Source organism: Eptesicus fuscus, chromosome 10 (assembly GCF_027574615.1).
Source record: "Eptesicus fuscus isolate TK198812 chromosome 10, DD_ASM_mEF_20220401, whole genome shotgun sequence".
Lineage (NCBI taxonomy): Eukaryota > Metazoa > Chordata > Mammalia > Chiroptera > Vespertilionidae > Eptesicus > Eptesicus fuscus.
Window position 1 is genome coordinate 35,003,461 of NC_072482.1, and position 10,115 is coordinate 35,013,575.

The 10,115-nt window shown below is 38.9% G+C and overlaps 2 pseudogenes; one reads left to right on the forward strand and one right to left on the reverse strand.

Moving 5' to 3' along the window:
* Positions 1 to 892: 892 nt before the first annotated feature.
* Positions 893 to 3,121, reverse strand: LOC103284173 (ferritin heavy chain-like; annotated as a pseudogene).
* Positions 3,122 to 6,882: 3,761 nt separating this feature from the next.
* On the forward strand, positions 6,883 to 7,027 carry LOC114231166 (small nucleolar RNA SNORA38; annotated as a pseudogene).
* The last annotated feature ends 3,088 nt before the right edge of the window (positions 7,028 to 10,115 follow it).

Genomic DNA, 10,115 nt, shown 5'->3' on the forward strand with positions numbered 1-10,115 from the left:
ACATATTTTCTGTCCCCAGGATGGCCAGAACCATATTTTGTAATTTCTACTAGGCCTGATGCTGTTTGGTTAGTTTTAAAATATTTTCATATACATAACACCCTCAACTTCTCAACTTCCCTATTTGAAATGTACTTCCATGACTGACAAACTAGGCCCACCTCGGGTAGTAAGATTTCCAACTCACCAGGTGACATGGGAAATTCTTCATTAGTATGGTGCTATTACCATGAATATGTTTTCTTTCTTTTTTAAAAAAATATTTTTATTGATTTCAGAGAGGAAGGGAGAGGTAGAGAGAGATAAAAACATCAATGATGAGAGAGAATAATTGATTGGCTGCCTCTTGCTCGCCCCCTACTGGGGATTGAGCCCACAACCCCTGGCATGTGCCCTTGACTGGAATCAAACCCAGGGACCCTTCAGTCCACAGGCTGATGCTCTATCCACTGAGCAAAACCAGCTAGAGCATATCCACTGAGCCAAACCAACTAGGGCATGAATATGTTTTCTTAATGAAAAAATGAATTCAAGAGAAATAAAAAATTAATCTGACCTTAAAAATCCATACATGACCTAACTTAAAAAAGAAAAAAAAAAAACCACAAAACAACAAACCTATGTGGTACAGATTTTAAACTAAACTACTGTCTTCACCCAGGCATGAATATTCTAGAAAATATAAATGAAAAATTTTTCAGGAAATATTCTAAGATTTAGGATTTTATTTTTTTTGGTACCAAATTACTTTATTTGAAGGAATGGTACAAATGAAAGACATGAGTGGATGATTTGGTACAGTTATAGAAAAGGTAAAGGTAACTCCAACATGCACATACTGCTTTGGTGGCCAGGAAGTCACCCCCAGGGCTAAGGGAAACCAGCCTAAAGCTTAGCTCTTATCACTGTCTCCCAGGGTGTGCTTGTCAAAGAGATGCTCTGCCATGCCAGTTTCAGGCTCCCCCAACCTGTGCAAGTTGGTTACGTGGTCACCCAATTCTTTGATGGATTTCACTTGCTCATTCAGGTAGTGAGTCTCAATGAAGTCACACAAATAAGGGTCATTTTTGTCAGTGGCCAGTTTGTGCAAGTCCAGTAGTGACTGATTCATACTTTTTTCCAAGTGTAATGCACACCCCATTGCATTCCCCCCATTCTCCCAGTCGTCACGGTTTGTTTTCTTGATATTCTGAAGGAAGATTGGGCCATCTTGTTGGTTCTGCAGCTTCATCCGTTTCTCAGCATGTTCCTTCTCCTCATGAGATTAGTGAAGAAAATGTTAGGCTAAGTTCCTCAAAGCCACATCATTATGGTCAAAGTAGTAAGACATGGACAGGTCGACATGGGAAGCCTAGAGCTCCAGGTTGATCCGGCGGGTGATGGAGGCCTCCGAGTCCTGGTGGTAGTTCTGGCGCACCTGGAGGTGGACCTGGTCAGGGTCATGGTGGGCAGCTAAGGAGAGGCGGCTGTGCAGAGGGGAAGCGGAGGCTGTGCAGAGGGGAAGCGGAGGCCTTGGGACGTCCGAGGGATCCGAGGGCACTGTGAGGAGGCGCGGAAGGCCGGCCTGGGCGGCGGGCTGGGGTGGTGAGCACCGGTTCCATCCAAGCACTGTTGAAGCAGGTAACCACAGCCACTCTCCCAAAGACCAAGATTTAGTTTTTATTGAATATCAACTTTGGGGGTTGGGTTATGTGGTTATGGTGGAGTTTTTGGGTTTCTAAGCTTTGTTTTTCAGTTTTGTATTATTTCTAAATCTTTACACAAAACACAGTTTCCATCTATTTCACAGAACATTGAAGGACATTTAACCAGTGTTCACAAGTGCATCATTGAGTGAAGAGGGGTTTTCTTCTTTATTTACATGCGTTGAGTCCTCAGTTGAGCCCTCCTCTCATTTTATTCTTGGTGTGTTTCTGTTTTCGTTCAGCAATGTGTACAGCACATCCTTGTTTGCACTAAAAATTGTCATATGGATTGTTTTGACTGTTTCCATAGCATGCAAATGGATAAAGATTCTAAAAAGTGTTCTCAGCTCTAAAACAAACCATACGGTACTTATTTACACCTCTAGGTAACCAGACCTCCTCTTAAGCTTTATCACTTCTTCTTCTAGATGAAAAGAGAATATTTTTGTACTTTTATGAGAGTTTGGCAACATGCCTGTTAGCTCTCTGACCTCTTGCTAAATATCACGGTGGACATTTATCTGATTTATAGTTTGTTTGTTTTTTTGTTTTGTTTTTTAAGCTATTAATAGTGCTTTGGACAAAGGTTACCACAGGCCTGCCTACAGCCTTTGGATGGAATTTCTGTCTAGTAGGGTATATTGGCAAATGAGGTTAGACTTGAGCAAGGAGCTAAAGAGCCTTCAGATTTCCATACAGCAGAATTCTCCATGGGATTTCCAAGGGCCAAGCTATCTGTTTGGAATAAAATAAAGAGAAAAATGCAAGGATTGACCATCTAAGTTAGTATCACAATGAGTAATCCTGTCATATATGTCTGAAGATCAGGGGAAATTATGAGATTTGGGAACCATCTGTGTAGAGATGAGAGTGGAAGCGTTCTAAAGAGGAGGGGAATTCAAATAAAAACCCGAGGAAAACCCAGAGGAGAAGAAAATGGGGTCAGAGAGGTCAATGATGAGAATGAGTCTGATAAGGCTCTTGGGTCTACCGGCTGAGAGACCAGTTTCAGTCAAGTGCAGGAAACCAAGCCTGATTGTCAGGGGACAAAGAGACACGTGAATGGTGAGATGCAAATAGAGGAGCAGATGGTCCCTTGAGCAGGTGTGTGGGGGAGAGAAGGAACAGAATGGAGTAGCTGGTGGAGGTTCCCCAGGAGCAGACATTCTAGGCTAAGAAGGTTCTCAGTAGCCTTGTGTGCAGAAGCAGAGGAGAGATGGATGATGTAAGGGAACTGAACAAGGTCAAGGGGATGCTGTTTTGAGTTGGGGAAAAGCACAGGCTTTATACCTTGATGGTGCTTGCTAGAATCCTAGAATCTACGATGTTAGGCACATTAAATGACCCCCGTGAATCACTTTCTTCATCAGTAAAATGAATATGCAACATAGTACAATAGAATGACTCCTAGTACTCCTGGGGAAAGATGAAGACATCTTAGAGACTGTCTAATAGCAGCATGCTTATTTTACAAATGAAGAAATGAGACCCAGAGGAATCGACTAACTAATAGTCCTCTTCTATTTTGTTGCTCAAGCAATAGAAGCTAACAGCATAACTGATTGCTGAAAAGGGTGCTGTGGGCATGGCCTTACCACCACGGGGAATGCCCCAAACCAGGGGTGCTTGGTCCAATAGGGTGCCTTGTTTACGGACGGTCATTGGAAACTTGATGTGAAACCAGGGAATAGGGGGTTGAGGTGAAGATTTACATTGGAGAAGAGTCTTAGGGATACAATCATCATAATTAAATACAACTATTTTGGAAAAGGAGGTAAACTTAGTTCATGTATCTTCACAGACATCTATATGGGACCCTTAAATGGAAGCATTGGACAAAGCAGATTTTGGCTGAAATGAGGAAGAATTAAAAATGTTAGGCATTAAAACATGGAATGGAGTTACTTCCCTGTGAAGTAGTACTTGTGAGAAGATTGCATGAGCATCTGTCAGGGGTTGTGTAGGGGACCACTTTAAAACTAAACTTGTTTGCGTATATGCATTACCCATGGACACAGACAATAGTGTACTGGAGGTCCAGGGTGGGGGCAGGCTAGAAGGGGTCAATGGGGAAAAAAAGGGGACCTATGTAATACTTTCATCAATACAGTTAAAAAAATTGTCATATGGATTGTTTTGACTGTTTCCATAACATGAAAACAGTTTATTTTAGAATAGTTTTAGAGTTGCAGAAAAGTTGCAGAGGTACTACAGAGAGTTCCTATGAATCCCACATCCAGTTTATAGGGGGCCACTTAGAAAGAGGAAAACATCTATCTAGGACAGAAAGAGTGAAATCGATTCAGTGAAAAAGGAAAAGGCAAACTGTTGTTCACCATGCTGGGAGGACACACCCAGATAAGCCAGCTGCAACATTAATAGGAGACACCATTCTTCTCCAGGTCATACAACAGCTGTCATTGCGGTCTTTGAGCGACAGCATTTTTCTGAATAATGTCCCCAGGTCGGCTTTTTATACCCATCTATTAATACTGGGACTATCCAGTTGTTAAACCCACCTCACCTCATGACAGTACTCAGTCCTTGTTAGTCCCTGTTTTCCATCATCTTTCCCCAGAAACATCAACCAATATAGAACTGACTCTTACTTTTCTTAGATCTGCCTCAGAATCTTTCACAAAAGCCAAACTTTAGATAAGACCCTTCTTTCCTCCCTCTCACTATGTCACCAGCACTCCATGGTCACTCTGCATCCAGTCAATAAATTTGAGTTTGTCTCAGGTGATCTTTGCCAAATGAGGTTTTAGCAACTTTTTTAAGTAAGAGGTTCTGATGGGATCTGCAGTACTTTTTAGAGATTTGAAGCTGACCTTGTGCATGAGTATACTGGAATGACCTACTTGATGTGATTCTGGGGGCGATAGGTGAGTGAACTAGCAAACAGCCTTCTAGAGTGTCATCAGAGGGTGGTTTGGTTGGTAAAGATGGAGCAAGGCTCTGCTTTACTGGCTTAAATTTTTAGATGCTGCTTCTGTTTTGGTCAGTGGACAGTTAGTGATGGCCACAACACTTATAGCCCCTTTTATTTCTGTAAGTTTCATTTAGGAGGAGGTAGAATGCACCAAGTGCTTCCAGACTTTATTTTATTTAATCCCCACAACATCTCAATGTTCAGGTAGGGAAAGTGAGGCTCTGAGAGGTCAAGTTACTTCTGGGTGGTAAATACCAGATTTAGAATTTGAACGCAGGGCTGTCTGACTCTGTGTGCTCTTAGCTATCATCAAGCTATTTCCTAACAGATTCTTAGTAGCTCCCAGTATGGCAACTTTCAAGTGTGGGTTCTCCCCAGCTCACCCCCTGCACCTCACCCCACTTATGTTCCAGAAATGTCTTTAACTTTTGTTAATTGCACTAATAGAGAGGTAGCAACCTTTGCCTTCCGTGCTCCAATTCTGGCTTTTGCTTTCTGTCATCTTTGCTGCTATCTCCATGAAGATCAGCATCCCCTAAGTGATTCACCCCCACCCAGTTGACTTAGTATTCCTGTCAAGTTCAGTGAGCTGAGCTAGAGTGTGTATTTAACATTATTGCAAGTTTTAAAAAGCCTTCTAAATCTCCAGTACCTTTTTGTAAATATCTTGCTTAATTAAGAGATCCTAGTGGTGGATTCTGCTATTTTGACTTTGAGTTCATTTCCTAGCACAAGCTTGAGCTACCCTCATCCTGGAAGAAGTTGCCTGGGACACAAAGCAAGCTGGTTCTCAGTGTAATTTGTGTGGTGATGGCCCAGTGAAATAGTTCCTGTAACATTCGGGGGAAAATCAAAGGGAGCTAGAACTTTCTTCTCCATAGGAACCCTTCACTGACTTACACTGTTTCAATGGGCTAGCCAATGATGCCTTGAGGACCAGGGGACTTGCATGGGCCCTTTCCCCACACCTCTTTCCAAGAACAAGTGCTTTCCAGAAATGTGATTGCTAACAGCGCTCCTGAGAGTACCTGGCCTCTCATCAGGTGTGGAGTCAGGTCGCTTTGTTCTTTGGCAAAGTCTTTTGCTGATAGAAAGTTTCTGTTAACCTTGTTGCTCCACTGGAATCAAATGTCAGCTCAGCCATTGAAGGAACAATCCTTCTAAATAGAAATGGCAGAATATTTCCATCTGGTAAGCAGAGCAGTTGGAGAGTGGGATACTGTAGCTGCAGGAGGGTTGTGATGGAAGGTGGGAAATAGTTGATAGTATTTACATGGCAATCTTGAATATTGGCAGGATGGCTTCATAGGGGCTACACAATAGGAAAATATGATATTTATTATAAGTGTGTTTGGAGCAATAAATGCTTTTAAAGGAAAAATTCTATTTTTGGCAGGAAGCTGTATTCCCTGACCTAAAAAGTCTTTTTCTATATCAAATTCATCTGATTAAATCAAGGTTTGTGAACTGCAAGGGAATGTACTCAGATAATATATCTCCAGCAGGCGAAGGTCAAAGAAGATCAAATATTTCTGTAACACATTCTTTAGCAGAAAGCAGGAGAGTCCAGTAAAACAAACAACACCCAAGCATAAGATCTGAAGTCAGAAAGATCTAAAATCAAGTCCCTACCTAGTTTATATCTGTGACATGTTTTACAATTTGCATTACCTCTCTTATTTAAAAAGTGAGACAATAATAACCTACTAGTGCTTTTATTAATATTAAATAAAAAAGCAGATGAATAAAACTGTAAGTGTAAGAGGGTGTATAGTAAAAACAAATGGTAATTATAATTATTAGAATTTGGATCCTATAAATAAGAAGAGGCTCAAAAGTCAAAGAATAGTTAGATGAGAACAGAAAAATATAATTCTAGGATCAATTATTTTAAAATGTAAGGCACATATCCCATTTACAATAGCCTCAAAATATACTTAGTAATAAATTTAACCAAGGAGGTAAAGTAGCTGTACTCAGAAAATTATAAGACCCTGAAGAAAGAAATGGGAAAAGATACAAATAAATGGAAGCATATACTGTACTCATGGATGAGAAGAATAAATGTTATTAAAATGTCCATACTTCCCAAAGCAATCTATAGATTCAACATAATTTCTATCAAAATACCAATGGCATTTTTTCATAGAACTAGAACAAATAATTCAAAAATTTATATGAAACCACAAAAGTCCCCAAATAGTGACAGCAATTTTGGGAAAGAAGAACAAATTTGGAAGTATCACACTACCACCTGACATCAAACTGTACTACAAGGCTATATTAATCAAGACAGCATAGTACTACCCTGTCTTTGGACACGTAAGAATTGGAGGCAAAGAAATGTGGACTTGGAGAAGTCTGGAGCCAGCTTGCTCCCTGCAGGCTCAAGATCAACCATCCCACATAGAAAAAAAAAAAAAAAAAAAAGACAGCATAGTACTAGAATAAAACAGACATATAGAGCAATGAAACAGAATAGAGAGTTCAGAAATAAACCTGTGCATATATGGTTAACTAATATTTGACATAAGAGGCAAGAACATACAATGGGGTAAAGAGTCTCTTCATTAAATGGTGTTGGAAAAATTGGACAGATACATGCCAAAAAATGAAACCAGACCACCTTCTTACACCATATGCAAGAATGGATTAAGGTGGATTAAAGACTTAAATGTAAGACTCAAACCCATAAAATGCCCAGATGAAAACATAGGTGGTAAAATCTTTAACATTTCTCTTACTGGTGGCAATATTTTTTTCTGACATATCTCATCAGTCAAGGGAAACAAAAGAGAAAATAAACAAATGAAACTACATCAAGCTAAAAAGTTTTTGCACAGCGAAGAAACCATCAACAAAATGAAAAGACAACATACTGAATAGAAGAGACTCACCAATGATACACCCAATAAGAGGTTAATATGAAAAATTTATAAAGAACTCATATAACTCAACATAAAAAAACAACAATCCAATTAAAAAATTGGCAGAGGAACTGAATAGACACTTCTCCAACGAGGACATACAGATGCCCAATAGACATTAAAAGATGCTCAGTGTCAATAATCCTTAGAGAAGTGCAAATTAAAATCACAATGAGATATCACCCCACACCTGTCAGAATGGCTACCATCAATAAATCAACAAACAAGTGTTGAGGATGTAGAGGAAAGGGAACGCTCATGCACTGTTGGTGGGAATGCATATTGGCACAGCCATTATGGAAAACAGTATGGTTTCTAAAAAATGTAAGGTTTCTAAAAAAATTAAAAGTGGAAGTGCCTCATGATCCAGCAATTGCACTTCTGGGTATATATTCAAAGAAACCTGAAACACTAATTTGAAAGAATATATGCACTCATTTATTCATTGCAGCGTTATTTATAATAATCAAGTTATGGAAGCAACTCAAGTGCCCATCAATAGAAAATTGGGTAAAAAAGTAGTGGTACATATATACAATGGACTATTACTTGGCCATAAAGAAAAATGAAATCTTAACATTTGTGTCAGTATGGATGGACCTAGAAGTTATTATACTAAGTGAAATAAGTCAGTCAGAGAAAGACAAATACCATTTGACTTCACTTATATGTGGAATCTAAAGACCAAGTAAATGAACAAACAAAATTGAAACAGACTCACAGATACAGAGAACAGACTGATGGTTGCCAGAGGGGATGGGGTTTGGGAGACTGGGTGAAAAAGGTGAAGGGATTGGTAGTTATAATATAGTCACAGGGATGTAAAGTACAGCATAGGGAATATAGTCAATAATATTGTAATGTCTATGTGTAATGTGCCAGGTGGGCGCTAGAAATATCGGCAGAACACTTAGTAAAGTATATGATTATTTAACCACTATACTATACAACTGAAACTAATACAAACTAATATTGAATGCAAACTATGATTGAAAAATAAAATAAAAAAAGACAAAGAAACTTAAAAAATGTAAAATGTTAAAATTCATGTTAATATGAGATGAAGAGTTGTTTAAAGTAACAAAAGTCCTTTTGAGGGGGAATGAAGGAGAATAGTTGTTGGCCCTTGATTAGGGTGAGAATGGCCCCATGCTTTGGCAGAGAGAACACCTGGAGGGATGAGTGGGGCGTTCTCCAATGCACCTGGCTCTATAAACGAATATTTCCTTTCCCAGACACTTTAAGAGTCTGGCAACCAGGAGCTTCTCTTTGGTTAATAGGTAGGCTTACAAGAATATATTTAGAGTCCAATTACAGGAATTTGGTTTCATTTATAATTAGCCAGTAGTTGCTCAACTGCAGGCAAATAAGGAAGGGTCTAATGACTCACTCAGATGGTAGTTGCAATATAATTTAACTCTTTTATAAAGTTCTTCACGATGTTGCAAATCTTGCTCAGGTGATTTTGGTCAGTGTACTCACAGAGTATGGCCACTTGTATTTCATTGCAGATCCAGTTTTCCTTCCCTTTATAATAAGACATAAATTTTCTATTGCCATAAAAAAGCATCTTCACTGTCTCCAGGTCCAGGGGTTTGGTCATTTGTCTCAAAATTATATTTAAAACACACTTAAAGTGTCATTATTAAACTTTCCCCTCTTCTTTCAAGTCCTCTCCAAATGTTCCTTCCTTTGGACCACATAAGTTAGCATGGCTACTAATTGTTGCATTTGGATTACTTTTTTCTCCCTGACTAGATTGTAAATCTAAAGATGGGCTTGCATCTCCTACTTTTTTTTGTATTTTCCATATCATCTATCATTGGAGGTGCTCAATATGTAACTATTGATTATATAATTCTTAGCAAACATGTTAAAATTATGGTATAATGATACAAAATAAATTCATTTATTGAATAAGTGTAAAAATGACATTCAAAGTGAGTAGCATGCAAAACAGCAGTTCTCTTTTTTAACTTACTTTGATATTGCTTGGGTTTAATGGGAATTAGTTTTTGATTAATCAAGTACAAAAATGATCTGTTTTGAAAGTCTTGGTAAGAAAGGACTCCATGATGGTTCTTTTAAGTCTTTTAAAAAATTTTTTTAACCAGATTCTGTTTATTTTCGGGTATGTGTAGTCATATAAGCTCCTGCCTCTGTTCTTATTTAAAAACATTATCACATTACTCCATGAGTACTGCAGATGGTAGAGAAAGCAATTCATGACTAGGCTGCATTACATCCACTAGATGGCAGGCGATCGCTGGAGAAAGAAGAGGGAGAACCTGAATTACGATGATTTTGGGGGATTGGTATATTTCCACTGAGCTGCTTCAGTCAACAGGCCTTGCCAGTAACTCCCTAATTTCTATAAAGTTCTTCAGCGTTCGCTTTCCAGAGATTTTCAAAGTGATTGCAAAACATTCCATGAAATATACCAGCCAGATATTTTTCCACTACCACATCGAACTCTAGACTGACCTTTCATTCCCCTCAAATTTCTTACACCATAAATGATGTCCTAGCCTAGCAGGGGAATTAACATAAATTATAATGAGCAGAAATGTA